The 16,173-nt window shown below is 43.7% G+C and overlaps 1 protein-coding gene across 1 annotated transcript in view; it reads left to right on the top strand.

The window, feature by feature from the left end:
* The window catches only part of PC (pyruvate carboxylase), a 419,331-nt gene that overhangs the window by 210,654 nt on the left and 192,504 nt on the right, over positions 1-16,173 (top strand). The gene's annotated exons all lie outside the window — the stretch shown is intronic.

Here is a 16,173-nt window from a genome sequence, read left to right as displayed (position 1 = left end):
CTTATGTCCTTAACAATCTACAAAGCAGATTTTTTTTTTTTCAGCCAATTCAAAGTTCAGACTACACAAGGTTTGTTTGTAGTCTGTTTCCACGGCGATGAATAAACAAACATACAAAGTGTCAATAGAGAAACCTGTTTATTTAAAATTGTGGCTAACATGGAATATTTATTCCAGGCCTATAGAACAATAAAAGGGGGACGAAGCCTCAGCACAATGACGATGGGTAATGACAAGGCTGGTTATGCAGGTCATTGATGTCCCACAATCCATTCCACTATCCAAGGAGCTGTCACATTATCTTTTCTAGCCCGCGTATTGTCTGCATTTTGTCTAGAATAGCAATATTTGACAATAAAAGCTTCATTTTACTAATCTGCTTAAACGTCGGTTTGCTAAGGAGGGTTCTATTGAGCGGAAGAGCACAGTTCACTCCATCGTTTACGTGCCTTGTTCTCTAGCGGTTGGGTTGTAGCCCGCCATCTATATCCTCCTATGACCTGTAAATGTTGTTTTTGTCTCTCAGTTATAGTTTATTGTAATGCGTTAATCCAGTTATTGGAGACTTTCCAGTTTCACAGGAAGGACACGCTAACATTACAATTAAAATGTTCCAAAACCATTCATTGGAGTTTGCCCTAACAAAGCCCTTTTCACCCTCCATCTTTGTACTGGGGATTGTTGGGCTTTTATTCTCTGCTATATTAAATTTTATTTTGTCTTTTCTCTTTTTCTGGTTTCCTTGACAATAATTTTTTTTCTTTTTTTTTTATTTATTTTCTTTTTTTATTTTGTTATTCAATTTTCTTTTTTTGTATTTTTCATTTTTGCTTTAGTTTTACATAGTCCTATATAGTAAAATAAGAAACTAGATCTGGCAAATTCAACCTTTCTCCACCAATTATGTATTTCTTTAATTCCTTTTATGTATTTTTCTCTAGTCCGTTATTTTTTTTTTAATTAATTTTTACTTGTCTCTTATTTTACTTTTATAGTTACATACTCATATATGGTGAAATAAGAAAATAGATCTGTCAAGTTCAACCTTTCTCCACCGGATATGTATTTGGTTTTTTTCAATTCCTTTTTATATATACGGTATATTTTTTTTCTTTTCTTATTGCTATTTTGTTTGTGGAGTTTTTTTTTTTTCATTTTTTTCTTCTGTATTATTTTTTGGGTTTTTTATGCTAGATTTTGTTTTTTTTTTTTCCTTTTTTTATTCTTCTATATTTTACGTTGTGTTTTTATTTTTTTTATATTTAATTGTTTTTTCCTCTTTTATTGTATATTATGTTTTTTTACATTTTTTCCTTCATTTTTTTTCTATATTTTATTTGTTTTCTTTTTTAATTCTATGTTTTTTGTTTTTTCTATATTTTGTTTTTTTATTCTATTTTTTTAATCTTTTACGTTTTACGTCATTTTTTTTCTAGATTTTGTTTTTTTCTCATTTTCATCTCTATTTGTTGTTTTACTTTTTCTTATTCTTTTATATTTTACGCTGTATTTTGTTTTTTTTTCTTTTTTATTCTATATTTTACACTTTTATTCGATTTTATTCTTTATTTTGTTGTTTTTCTCTTTTTTTTATTCTTCTATATTTTACGCTTTTTTATTTTATTATTCTATATTATTTTGTTGGTTTTTTTTCTCTTTTTATTCTTCTATACTTAAGTTTTTTTTCTTGTTTTTATTCTATATTACTTTGTTGGATTTTTTGTTCTCATTGTCATTTATATTTGTTGTTTTGGGGTTTTTTTGTTTTGTTTTTCTACTAGATTTTGTTTTTGCTTTTTTTTTATTCTTCTATACTTTTACTCTTTTCTGTTCTATTCTTTTCAATTTTTTTTCTTCTTTTGCTTCTGTTCTCTGAAATGCATTTCTCTGGTTGAGTTCAACAAGACTGAATAGTACTTTTTTTTTCTCCCTCTTTACAGATGCATCCACATATTGTGAGCATTACCTTGTTTCTCATATTATCTGTCTGTATATCTGCTCGGATTCCTGTATTTTCCATCCTCTCGGCGGCAGATAATGTGGTGTTCGCTCTCTGTGCACATACCGGGGCATTGTTCATTGTTATTGCTGAGTGTTTACTTTCCATGATGGAAGGCTCCCCCGCATCCTGTATTCTCTCCCAGTATACGCTGTTGCTATAGCTCTCTGTGACATCTTCATTAACATGCTAATTCTCCCACGCCCAGCGTTCTGCAGGATATTTTAATTCTCACCGTGTTATGAGCAGAAGCAGTTTATGAAGCCTCACACCTGGAGTTCCCGCAGTGCTAACACCACTGTCAGATCTCCAATCTCCTTCCAACTGCGTTAATACTGACCTTTCGTATATATTTCGAAGCTCCTGATCCAAAAAGTCTTCTATACCTCACTTGTCATTAGGACGCATCCAAAAAGTGCACCAAACGCTCAATTGTGTCCGTCAGTATAGATTTTCCATGGAGATGCAAGGCTTTCATTGGGGGGTATTAATATTTCATTTAAGCAGGACACAATGTCAAATCTACCGTATGCTGTTGTGGAAACGTTTCTTATTGCTCTTACCATAAAGAACCCAGTGTATGCTGCAGTGGAAATGTTTCGCACAACTTTTTCCGTAAAAAAAAGTCTATTCTGCTGTTAAAAGTTTCTCTCTACTCTTACTGTAAAGAACCCAGTCTATTCAGTGGTGAAAACATTTCTCTCTACTCTTACTGTAAAGAACCCAGTCTATTCAGTGGTGAAAACATTTCTCTCTACTCTTACTGTAAAGAACCCAGTCTATTCAGTGGTGAAAACATTTCTCTCTACTCTTACTGTAAAGAACCCAGTCTATTCAGTGGTGAAAACATTTCTCTCTACTCTTACTGTAAAGAACCCAGTCTATTCTGATGTGAAAACATTTCTCTACTCTTACTGTAAAGAACCCAGTCTATTCTGCTGTTAAAAAAGTTTCTCTACTCTTACTGTAAAGAACCCAGTCTATTCAGTGGTGAAAACATTTCTCTCTACTCTTACTGTAAAGAACCGAGTCTATTCTGATGTGAAAACATTTCTCTACTCTTACTGTAAATAACCCAGTCTATTCTGGTGCGAAAACATTTCTCTGTACTCTTAAGGGAGCTTTACACGTTGCAACATTGCTAGCGATGTCGAGCGCGATAGCACCCGCCTCCATCGTACGTGCGACATTTAGTGATCGCTGCCGTAGCGAACATTATCGCTACGGCAGCTTCACACGCACTTACCTGTGCAGCGATGTCACTGTGACCACCGAACAATCCCTCCTTCAAGAGGGAGGTGCATTCAGAGTCATAGCGACGTCACTGCGGCGTCACTAATCAGCCGGCCAATAGAAGCGGAGGGGCGGAGATGAGCGGGACGTAACATCCCACCCACCTCCTTCCTTCCGCATTGCCGGTGGAGGCAGGTAAGGAGATGTTCATCGATGTGTGGTGCCGCAGGAATGACAAACAACATCGTACCTGTGGCAGCAACGATAATAAGGAAATGAGCGACGTGTCAACGATCACCGTTTTTAAACGATTTTTCGATCGTTGAACGTCTTTTAGGTTTTACACGTTGCAATGTCGCTAACTGCGCCGGATGTGCGTCACAAACACCGTGACCCCAACGATATATTGTTACCGATGTCGCAACGTGTAAAGCCTCCTTTACTGTAAAGAACCCAGTCTATTCTGGTGTGAAAACCTTTCTCACTACTTACTGTAAAGAACCCAGTCTATTCTGGTGTGAAAACATTTCTCACTACTCTTACTGTAAAGAACCCAGTCTATTCTGCTGTGAAAACATTTCTCACTACACTTTCTGTCAGTGTAAACTTTCAAAGGCGATGTAAGGCGTCCATTGGGGGTGGGGGGGATTCTAAAGTGCTTTTTATCACTTACCTTGTGGATAGGACCTTTCTCAAAATATTTCATGTTGAGGTGTATACAATGTAAAATCTAAATCTTTATTTTTATTTTTAATTTCGCCTCTCTGTTAGAGAGATATTAGCAATCCAAGTATTTGGCACCTAATGAGTTAACTTTAGTTCAGTTCAAGTGGGCGTTGCCAGATAGCTTTCACTGGGGGCGTGCACGTCCTCTCCCTGTAGGAGTTGCTATCTGAAAACATCCATTTGGGTTATATTGACGGCTTCCCGGCCACCAGAACAATGGCCCGGACACTTCCTTTAGGCTCAGTTCACACTTCCAGTAATCCTCTGCTGGAATGGATCCGTTGGCAAAAAAAAGTTCCGCAAACCCAACTTTCATGTCAGTTTTGAAAAAAATTGATTTTTGCAGGATCCATTTTTTTAACGTTGAAGTCTATGGAAAATGGATCCATTACCTGATTGCCATTTAGCTGTCAGTTTTTCTTTGATTTCTAAAGGATCCGTTTTTTGCTTACGGGATCAGCTTCAAATGGAAAATAAATAGCAATGTAATCTCCGGCAGCTTCTGTACCTATTCCTGAAGGAATCTGTCAGCACAAAATGACTTTTCAAACCAAGCACAGGCACCGTGGGAAAACACTTTATTGCATCTTCCCACCTTATTGTTTTATCTCTGTCCTCCTCTGACTCCTGTAACGCCAGACCTATCAATCAAGAAAGAGAGGTGGAGATCTGTGTCCGAGCGCCTGTGCTTGGTATGAACAGTCATTTTGTGCTGATAAACTCCTTTTAAACATAGTCTGAACTCGGCTGGTATCTCTGCGCAGTGATAAAAGGGATTAAACAATATACATATATACTAATTATTGGCAAAATTATTGAGAATTAATAAATATTGACTTTTTTTGTTGGCGTTATAAGATTAATGTAACAAATATGTAAATCTCAGTGGTAACTGGAAGGAGGGGGCTTGAAGGGAATGTAAAAATCAATGATAACTGGAAGGAGGGGGCTGGAAGGGAATGTAAAACTCAGTAGTAACTGGAAGGAGGGGGCTGGAAGGGAATGTAAAACTCAGTAGTAACTGGAAGGAGGGGGCTGGAAGGGAATGTAAAACTCAGTAGTAACTGGAAGGAGGGGGCTGGAAGGGAATGTAAAACGCACTAGTAACTGGGAGGGGGCTTGAAGGAAATGTAAAACTCAGTGGTACCTGGAAGGAGGGGGCTTGAAGGGAATGTAAAACTCAGTGGTAACTGGAAGGAGGGGGCTTGAATGTAAAACTCAGTGGTAACTGGAAGGAGGGGGCTTGAAGGGAATGTAAAACTCAGTGGTAACTGGAAGGAGGGGGCTTGAATGTAAAACTCAGTGGTAACTGGAAGGAGGGGGCTTGAAGGGAATGTAAAACTCAGTGGTAACTGGAAGGAGGGGGCTTGAATGTAAAACTCAGTGGTAACTGGAAGGAGGGGGCTTGAAGGGAATGTAAAACTCAGTGGTACCTGGAAGGAGGGGGCTTGAAGGGAATGTAAAACTCAGTGGTAACTGGAAGGAGGGGGCTTCAAGGGAATGTAAAACTCAGTGGTACCTGGAAGGAGGGGGCTTGAAGGGAATGTAAAACTCAGTGGTAACTGGAAGGAGGGGGCTTGAATGTAAAACTCAGTGGTAACTGGAAGGAGGGGGCTTGAAGGGAATGTAAAACTCAGTGGTAACTGGAAGGAGGGGGGCTTGAAGGGAATGTAAAACTCAGTGGTAACTGGAAGGAGGGGGCTTGAATGTAAAACTCAGTGGTAACTGGAAGGAGGGGGCTTGAAGGGAATGTAAAACTCAGTGGTAACTGGAAGGAGGGGGCTTGAAGGGAATGTAAAACTCAGTGGTAACTGGAAGGAGGGGGCTTCAAGGGAATGTAAAACTCAGTGGTAACTGGAAGGAGGGGGCTTGAAGGGAATGTAAAACTCAGTGGTAAATGGAAGGAGGTGGCTTGAATGTAAAACTCAGTGGTAACTGGAAGGAGGGGGCTTGAAGGGAATGTAAAACTCAGTGGTAAATGGAAGGAGGTGGCTTGAATGTAAAACTCAGTGGTAACTGGAAGGAGGGGACTTTAAGGGAATGTAAAATTCAATGGTAACTGGAAAAATGGGGCTTGAAGGGAATGTAAAACTCTGGTAACTTTAAGGAGGGGGCTTGAAGGGAATCTATCAGCAGGTTTTTGCTATGTAATCTGAGAGCAGCATGATGTAGGGGCTGAGAGTCTAATTCCAGTGATGTCACTTACTAGGCTGTGTATTGTAGTTTCAATACAATCAGAGTTTTATCTACAGGAGATTATCACAACCTTACTTGCGCCTCCTTGTCCAAATGTGCCTACAGCACTGATTACCAGATTTCTGCCTATGCACAGGTGCCAATCAGTGGTATGACTCGGAGCTATACAGGGTTCGGCATTCTGAGATCTGCAGCAAATTAAGCTGTGGTTTGTATCAAAATGACAACAAACAGCTCAGTAAGCAACACATCGCTGGATTCAGTGTCTCAGCCCCTGCAGCCTGCTGCTTTCAGATTACATACAGTGCCTACAAGTAGTATTCAACCCCCTGCAGATTTAGCAGGTTTGATAAGATGCAAATAAGTTAGAGCCTGCAAACTTCAAACAAGAGCAGGATTTATTAACAGATGCATAAATCTTACAAACCAACAAGTTATGTTGCTCAGTTAAATTTTAATAAATTTTCAACATAAAAGTGTGGGTCAATTATTATTCAACCCCTAGGTTTAATATTTTGTGGAATAACCCTTGTTTGCAATTACAGCTAATAATCGTCTTTTATAAGACCTGATCAGGCCGGCACAAGTCTCTGGAGTTATCTTGGCCCACTCCTCCATGCAGATCTTCTCCAAGTTATCTAGGTTCTTTGGGTGTCTCATGTGGACTTTAATCTTGAGCTCCTTCCACAAGTTTTCAATTGGGTTAAGGTCAGGAGACTGACTAGGCCACTGCAACACCTTGATTTTTTCCCTCTTGAACCAGGCCTTGGTTTTCTTGGTTGTGTGCTTTGGGTCGTTGTCTTGTTGGAAGATGAAATGACGACCCATCTTAAGATCCTTGATGGAGGAGCGGAGGTTCTTGGCCAAAATCTCCAGGTAGGCCGTGCTATCCATCTTCCCATGGATGCGGACCAGATGGCCAGGCCCCTTGGCTGAGAAACAGCCCCACAGCATGATGCTGCCACCACCATGCTTGACTGTAGGGATGGTATTCTTGGGGTCGTATGCAGTGCCATCCAGTCTCCAAACATCACGTGTGTGGTTGGCACCAAAGATCTCGATCTTGGTCTCATCAGACCAGAGAACCTTGAACCAGTCTGTCTGAGTCCTCCAAGTGATCATGATCAAACTGTAGACGAGCCTTGACATGACGCTTTGAAAGTAAAGGTACCTCACGGGCTCGTCTGGAACGGAGACCATTGCGGTGGAGTACGTTACTTATGGTATTGACTGAAACCAATGTCCCCACTGCCATGAGATCTTCCCGGAGCTCCTTCCTTGTTGTCCTTGGGTTAGCCTTGACTCTTCGGATAAGCCTGGCCTCGGCACAGGAGGAAACTTTCAAAGGCTGTCCAGGCCGTGGAAGGCTAACAGTAGTTCCATAAGCCTTCCACTTCCGGATGATGCTCCCAACAGTGGAGAGAGGTAGGCCCAACTCCTTGGAAAGGGTTTTGTACCCCTTGCCAGCCTTGTGACCCTCCACGATCTTGTCTCTGATGGCCTTGGAATGCTCCTTTGACTTTCCCATGTTGACCAAGTATGAGTGCTGTTCACAAGTTTGGGGAGGGTCTTAATTAGTCAGTAAAGGCTGGAAAAAGAGATAATTAATCCAAACATGTGAAGCTCATTGTTCTTTGTGCCTGAAATACTTCTTAATACTTTAGGGGAACCAAACAGAATTCTTGTGGTTTGAGGGGTTGAATAATAAATGACCCTCTGAATAAATCTTTCACAATTTAAAAAAAAATAAAAAAAGAAATAACATTCTTTTTTGCTGCATTTCACACTTCCAGGTTGATCTACAGTCCAAATGTCAGAATGCCAAGTTATTCCGAATGTGTAAACCTGCTAAATCTGCAGGGGGTTGAATACTACTTGTAGGCACTGTAGCAAAAACCTGCTGACACAGTCCCTTTTAATGACTAAAATGCTATTCCGTGGCCTTTGTAGACACAGAGCGGGAGCCGTAAATTCTACGCCGCTCTTCTTTAAGTAAAAGAATTAAATGGCTGTACAAAGTGAGTTTGTACACCAGGGATCTGAGACGGTAACCGCTCCATTCACCTCCTTTCCATGAACGTTAATCTCCCATGCTTTGTACTAGGCTTGTTGGGAGCCCACAATATATCTCACATGCTAATCGCTGCCCTCCGTATGAACCGCTCCTTAGAGGAAGCGATTAACTTGGAAAGAAGCGGAGTTACCTTTTTCTTTTTTTAGTTTTGCTTTGTAGGAACCATCAACTGACTGCAAATCCATTGCTGGTGGCCACCCAGGACTGCCCGGACACCTGACGAGGAAGCCTTCCTTCTCTTACCGCTCCGGAATCCTCTCCTTCTCTTACCGCTCCGTTTATTATACGGATGACTCGTCCTTTAAATTAGAAGGACGACGTCCCATCCTCCCCTCTAACCTAAATCCTGCAAGATTTCAGCCTGAGGAGACGTCCTCGGACTTCACGTCCTGCCTCGTTATTAAACATATATTCGCAAGGGGATTTAGTCAACTTGGGGCTCTTTTCCGCCATTCTTGAGCGTTCTGTGCACATTCCTAGACCTCGGTCACAGTAGACTGCTTTGTATCAGTAGACTCATTTCAATTTTTCTCGGGAGGCTGGTTTGATAAGAGAGGTCTCAGCAGGGCTCCTTAAGAAAGAGATCTTAGGTGGTAGAAGGAACGGTAAACTGGAGTGTGTTCGAGCTGATGATGCCTTCCCCCGTTCTCCTCCATTGCCGGTTTTCTTGGTAGGCTGATCACGGAGCAATTATCACTTTTTGCTTTCTAGACACCTGAATGAATAATGTCCAAAATTTTGGAAGACTTGGTCTACATTCCCACGATGAGTCAACCTCTGCGTCAACCTCTGCGTCAACCTCTGCGTCTTACAGTTCCAGCAAAGTCGATGGGATTCTTATGAATCTGCTGCCCACAGTGCTACTTTTTGCTTTCAGCGTAAACTTACCTGTTGTACAGGTTTCAAAAACACAGCATCTCAATTTCTCCTTCGGGTACTCTGAGCTTTATGTAGGTTTTCCCCATAAACTTGCATTAGATGCAGATAATTTGCAGTTAACTAGTGTACATGCGTTTTTATTGCATTTTCCGCATGTAATCCACACCTAATTATTGCAATAAAGTTTCGTCAAAGCCAAATACCTGTAGAATTGCAAGGGACAGGGGGTTCCTATGCTGTCCATCATGCTAGGGGACCCTAGGCTATCACTAACTTCCGGATTACCCCTGATGGTGGAAATGCCAGGGTCCTGTGCCTTATTGTTTTTCTGTGCAGAGTTAATCTGTTTCTCCCCGCCCCCAGGGAAGTAAGAGGCAGGAATGAAATAACACAGATACAGGGAAAAACAAAACTCGGACACACTGCAAATTCAGAGGAACAAACAGTAAGCAGCTAAGGAGAAAAGCAAGAGAAGGAAGGTGGCAACAGAAGGACAACAAGGGTTAACACCACAACTGCTCATAGCAATAAATTACTACAACCACCAGTAAGTCTGGAACACAGGAAAGGAAAAGGTCAGCATCTGGGGAAGTAAAGTCTTCAGCTTTATTAAGAGACCATGTTAAAATAATCCACGATTGTGGACAAGCAGTAACTTGCATGTTTCGCAGTAAGATACAGTTTGTTCAACATGGTTTATTATTTTAACATGGAATCCTAATAAACTTGAAGATTTTAAATCTCCGTATGACAACCGTTTCCTTTCTTGCATTTACCTGTGGGTCAACAGGTGGCTGGCGTATGGAGGCCATTCAGGAACAGATTGATGGGACTGCTTTGCGGTTTCCTGTTTGTTTTGCTCTTAAGTCTGGAACACAACACCTCACCAGATCAGTATAGAGAAGCTATAGCTGGCATTAAAAGAATGGTCCAGCCAGCATATATAGAAGGGGATTCTTGCTATCCTGCCTGCGCTGGTCAGACATCAGCAAAGTTAGTAGGCAGAGTGCAAGAATGTGTAGTTTCCACAGATCTTGATGCTAACATGACAGACGGCGATGTTTGTAAAAACCTCCTTTTGAGGTTACCCGCAAGAGAAGTTAAGATGCTTGGTTCGGATTTCAAACACAGAATACGCAGCATAAAAAAAGCACATTGGGCATTATATTTTTGTTAATCTTCCACTTCGGTGAGTCAAAAACTCACCAAAATATCATCGTGGGAACATAATTTTTTCAACGGTTGTTCTCTAACGGAGAACCCTTTATTAATGGCCCGAGTGTCATGCATAAATTATTGCACGAGTATGATTACATCCTGGTCTGGCCCCGAGTCCTCCCCTCGGCGCCCCGAGTCCTCCCCTCGGCGCCCCGAGTCCTCCCCTCGGCGCCCAGAGTCCTCCCCTCGGCGCCCCGTGTCCTCCCCTCGGCGCCCCGTGTCCTCCCCTCGGCGCCCCGAGTCCTCCCCTCGGCGCCCCGAGTCCTCCCCTCGGCGCCCCGAGTCCTCCCCTCGGCGCCCCGAGTCCTCCCCTCGGCGCCCCGAGTCCTCCCCTCGGCGCCCCGAGTCCTCCCCTCGGCGCCCCGAGTCCTCCCCTCGGCGCCCCGAGTTCTCCCCTCGGCGCCCCGAGTCCTCCCCTCGGCGCCCCGAGTCCTCCCCTCGGCGCCCCGAGTTCTCCCCTTGTCCTGTAACTGCAGTAAATTAACTCTTGCCACAGATTTGCCACTCAATTTATTCTACAGATTATCACTGGAGATTTTTCCCTTTTTGCATTGCACTGTGTGAATATCTGCTGTAATTCCCCAGCCAAAATCTGCAACAAAAGCTTTTCTGGTGCAGATTTATTTCGCCACTGATTTTTATTTTTTTACGCTTTGGATGCACAATGTGTAAGGGGAGGGGTTGTGGTGGGGAGGATTCTCAGGCGTTAAAAGTGCAATTATTAGCGAAAAGAAATGTGTTGCCTACAGCAATGATATCACTGCTTTTGGTTTTGACCGAACTGTCCCCCCGGGCGCTATGACAGGCATGGTGATGGGTGAATGCATGTATATTTTGTGCGCTCACGTTTCGGTTTTGTTATGCGAGTCTAATCGGAGGAGCTTTCGTTCGGCTTTCCTCCTGCCATTAGTAAAATAGAGGGGGGGAGGGGCGCGTTTATATTATTTATACTTTTTAGTAGTTATACAGCACTGTATACTCAGAATTCCACTTGAAGTGCGGAAAAGGCTGTCATGATATGCCATTTTACCTTGGGCGTCTAATAAAGGGAGCCTGATTTCCTACAGTGTCAGTCTCTAATGGCAGCCGGCAGTCTGGAAGGCAATGAAATTTGTATGAAGAGATAGACGTAGCAGGCTGGCACTTGCAGGGCAGAGTTAAAAGCCGTAAACTACAGGCGGAATAGACTCCGAGCTCAAGAAATGACTTATCAATGCCAAGGAAAGAATTGGATTAATCCACCGCTTGGCTATACCTTTCCATCTACGAGCGCTTTAACTGGGCCTGTAGACCGAAGACAACCCTTCTATTCCCATCCCCAACGAGAAGACTTCATTTGGTTCCAACTACTCTTTGGAAAAGCGGAGATGTGGAACAAGATGAAATATGTGTCCAATGAACGGTGCCGAGCATTGGACATCCCCATTTGTGAAACTGATTATTAGTTGCGGTCCTTATTGGGGATGATCGAATACCCTAATATTCGCTTCTACGTCACCGCTATTCGAGTAGTCATGAATATTCGACGCCCAATGTAAGTCTATGGGAAACGTGAATAATTTCACGTTGGACCTAACGGCGACCTGCGGTGACTGAGGAAGAGGCTGAAACAGTACGGGCACAGTCTCCCTCCCTCTGTCTCTCTCTCTCTCTCTCTCCCTCTCTCTCTCTCTCCCTCTCTCTCTCCCTCTGTCTCTCTCCCTCGCCTCTCCCTCGCCTCTCCCTCGCCTCTCCCTCGCCTCTCCCTCGCCTCTCCCGCGCCTTCCCCCGTCTCTCTCTCTCTCGCGCCTTCCCCCTCTCTCTCTCTCTCTCTCGCGCGCCTTCCCCCTCTCTCTCTCTCTCTCTCGCGCGCCTTCCCCCTCTCTCTCTCGCGCGCCTTCCCCCTCTCTCTCTCTCTCTCTCGCGCCTTCCCCCTCTCTCTCTCTCTCGCCTTCCCTCTCGATGTAGTTTTATCCGTCGGATACTGAATAGTGGAGAATACATTTGCTCATCCATAGTCCTTATGGCTAAAGTTATAAAAGTTTATTATTCTTGTTTTATTTGGCCATAATCTGATTTGAAACCAAGATGTCTTGTGTAACATACTGTTTAACAGATTCACTTCACGGCCAGTAAGAATTAGAAATGCTCAGCTGATTTCCGAATAATCTCCAAAGAGTTCTGGAGTGTTCATTTTTTTATACCCTTTATGAATATAGGTGCTCCGTGCATAAATGTAGCCATATCTTACATGATGGCAAATAGGAGAATTCATGATTCCATAATTAACTGGAATCCATGTCCACCCATCTTGGTCACACTCCTTACAAGGCCTCTGTTTCAGTGGTGTATGCTGAGAGCTACCAGACCGTGATAACTTTTCCTAAATCTAAGACCCAAACCTCTCACTTAGGCTGGGTTCAAATGACCGTATTTTCTTCATCTGGTCAGGGTCTGGTCAGGGTCTGGTCTGGTCTGGTCTGGTCCAGGGTCTGGTCTGGTCTGGTCCAGGGTCTGGTCTGGTCTGGTCCAGGGTCTGGTCTGGTCAGGGTCTGGTCAGGGTCTGGTCTGGTCTGGTCTGGTCCAGGGTCTGGTCTGGTCTGGTCCAGGGTCTGGTCTGGTCTGGTCCAGGGTCTGGTCTGGTCCAGGGTCTGGTCTGGTCTGGTCCAGGGTCTGGTCTGGTCCAGGGTCTGGTCAGGGTCTGGTCCAGGGTCTGGTCTGGTCCAGGGTCTGGTCTGGTCCAGGGTCTGGTCTGGTCCAGGGTCTGGTCTGGTCCAGGGTCTGGTCTGGTCCAGGGTCTGGTCTGGTCTGGTCTGGTCCAGGGTCTGGTCTGGTCCAGGGTCTGGTCTGGTCCAGGGTCTGGTCCAGGGTCTGGTCTGGTCCAGGTCTGGTCCAGGGTCTGGTCTGGTCCAGGGTCTGGTCTGGTCCAGGGTCTGGTCTGGTCCAGGGTCTGGTCTGGTCCAGGGTCTGGTCTGGTCCAGGGTCTGGTCTGGTCCAGGGTCTGGTCTGGTCCAGGGTCTGGTCTGGTCCAGGGTCTGGTCTGGTCCAGGGTCTGGTCTGGTCCAGGGTCTGGTCTGGTCCAGGGTCTGGTCTGGTCTGGTCCAGGGTCTGGTCTGGTCTGGTCCAGGGTCTGGTCTGGTCCAGGGTCTGGTCTGGTCCAGGGTCTGGTCTGGTCCAGGGTCTGGTCTGGTCCAGGGTCTGGTCTGGTCCAGGGTCTGGTCTGGTCCAGGGTCTGGTTCGGGTCCGATCTAAAAGAAAATGGACATGTGCACTACTTTATTAAATAATATCGGTCTAAGTTTGATCCGATGTTTTGTCGGATAACAATCGGTCCGAAAATACAGTTGTGTGTGTATGTATAATATCCGGGTGACATAAGTATTGAACTCATCACCATTTTTCGAAGTACATATACTGCTATTTCTAAAGGTGCTATTGACATGAATTTCTTACCAGATCTCAGTAATAATAGCCACCCGTGCAATCCTCATTGGCAAAAACATCACTCCATAGATGTTCAGAAATTGTCATGTGTAATAATGAGAAATGACACAAGGAAAAAGTATTAAATGCACTTACTGAAATTTATTCAATACTTCGTACAAAAGCCTTTATTGATGATGACCATTTCAAGACTCCTTATGTATGGAGAAACTATGGTAGTGGTGTGCATTGCTCAAGTGTGATTTTGGCCCATTTTTCCACACAAACACTCTTTACATCCTGAAAGTCCGTGCGCTTCTTCTAGTAACTCTGAGGTTTAGTTCCTTCCATAAATTTTCTATTGGATTCAGATCAGGTGACATGTTCAATACTAGCTAGAATAAATCCCTGAAGCAGCAACTCTTCCCGCAAAAAAAAATCCACAACATGTAACTTTTGTTTTGGGGTTTTTTTTTTGTTTTTGTTTTTTTTTTACCAAATTTAACATTTAGACTTCCTTTGAAAAATAATTTGAGTCTCAGTACTGCTACAGTAAAAGACCCCAATTATGCTTGTGTAGAAACAGTTCTCACCATTCTTGCAGTAAAGAACCCATCCTTGCTGGTGTAGAAAAAAATCTCACTACTTGTACAGTAAAGAACTTACTCTATACTGGTGTTGAAATTATTCCAACTACTCTTTCTGTAAAGAGCCCTGACTATTCTGCTGTGGAAACATTTGTCACTACTCGTACCATAAATACCCCAGTCTATGCTGCTGTGGAAATGTTTGTCACTACTGTAGCCGTACAGATCAGTCTGTACTGCTGTAGGTACGTTTGTCACTACTTACTGTAAAGAAAAATCAGTATATTCTGCTGTTGAAATGTTTCTCACTACTCTTACCGTAAAGAATCCAGTATATCCTGCTATCGAAAAGTTTCTCACTACCCTTACAGTAAAAAAAGTCTATTCTGCTGTGGAAATGTTTCTCACTACTTACTGTAAAGAACCCAGTCTATTCTGCTTTTGAAATGTTTCTCACTACTTAGTGTAAAGAACACAGTGTATTCTGATGTCAAAATGTTTCATACTTCTCTTAGCATAAAAAACCCAATCTATTCTGCTCTGAAAACGTTTCTCACTAGTCTTACTGTAAAGAACCCAGTTTATTCTACTGTGAACATTTCTCACTACTCTTACTGTAAAGAACCCAGTTTATTCTACTGTGAACGTTTCTCACTACTCTTACTGTAAAGAACCCAGTTTATTCTACTGTGAACGTTTCTCACTACTCTTAGGGGTACTTTGCACACTACGACATCGCAAGCCGATTGTAGCGATGCTGAGCGCGACAGTCCCCGCCCTCGTCACAGCTGCGATATCTTGTGATAGCTGCTGTAGCGAACATTATCGCTACGGCAGCTTCACACGCACTTACCTGCCCTGCGACGTCGCTCTGGCCTGCGACCCGCCTCCTTCCTAAGGGGGGCAGGTCATGCGGCGTCACAGCGACATCACACGCCAGGCGGCCAATAGAAGCGGAGGGGCGGAGATGAGCGGGACGTAACATCCCGCCCACCTCCTTCCTTCCGCATAGCCAGTGGAGGCAGGTAAGGAGATGTTCCTCGCTCCTGCAGCTTCACACACACCGATGTGTGCTGCCGCAGGAGCAAGGAACAACATCGTATCTCCTATTGGTGCGACATTATGAAAATGTCCGACTCTACACAGATCGCTGATTTACGACGCTTTTGCGATCGTTTATCGGCGCATCTAGGCTTTACACGTTGCGAGGTCGTTACCGGCGCCGGATGTGCGTCACTTTCGATTTGACCTCGACGATATCGCAGTAGCGATGTCGCAACGTGCAAAGTACCCCTTAGTGTAAAGAACCCAGTGTATACTGATGGGTGGCACAGTGGCTCAGTGGTTAGCATTGCAGTCTTGCAGCGCTTTGGTCCTGGGTTCAAATCCCACCAAGGACAACATCTGCAAGGAGTTTGTATGTTCTCCCAGTGTTTGCGTGGGTTTCCTCCGGGTTCTCCGGTTTCCTCACACACTAGAAAGACACACACAAAGACCTACATATAGGGACTCTAGATTGTGAGCCCCAATGGGGACAGTGTTGCCAATGTATGTAAAGCGCTGTGGAATTAATAGCGCTATATAAATGAATAAAATTATTATTATGTCGAAATGTTTCATACTACTTTTAGCATAAAAACCCAATCTATTCTGCTGTGAAAACGTTTCTCACTACTCTTACTGTAAAGAACCCAGTTTATTCTACTGTGAAAACGTTTCTCACTACTCTTAAGGGGGCTTTACACGGTAGCGATATCGCTAGCAATTTCTAGCGATATCGAGCGTGTAAGTACCCGCCCCCGTTGCGCATGTGATTGTTTGTGATCACTGTCGTAGCGAACATTATCGCTACGCAGCGT

The sequence above is a fragment of the Anomaloglossus baeobatrachus genome, chromosome 10 (assembly GCF_048569485.1).
Source record: "Anomaloglossus baeobatrachus isolate aAnoBae1 chromosome 10, aAnoBae1.hap1, whole genome shotgun sequence".
NCBI classification, from domain to species: domain Eukaryota; kingdom Metazoa; phylum Chordata; class Amphibia; order Anura; family Aromobatidae; genus Anomaloglossus; species Anomaloglossus baeobatrachus.
Note: the sequence above shows the minus strand (reverse complement) of the source record. Positions and strands in the feature narration are given on the sequence as shown.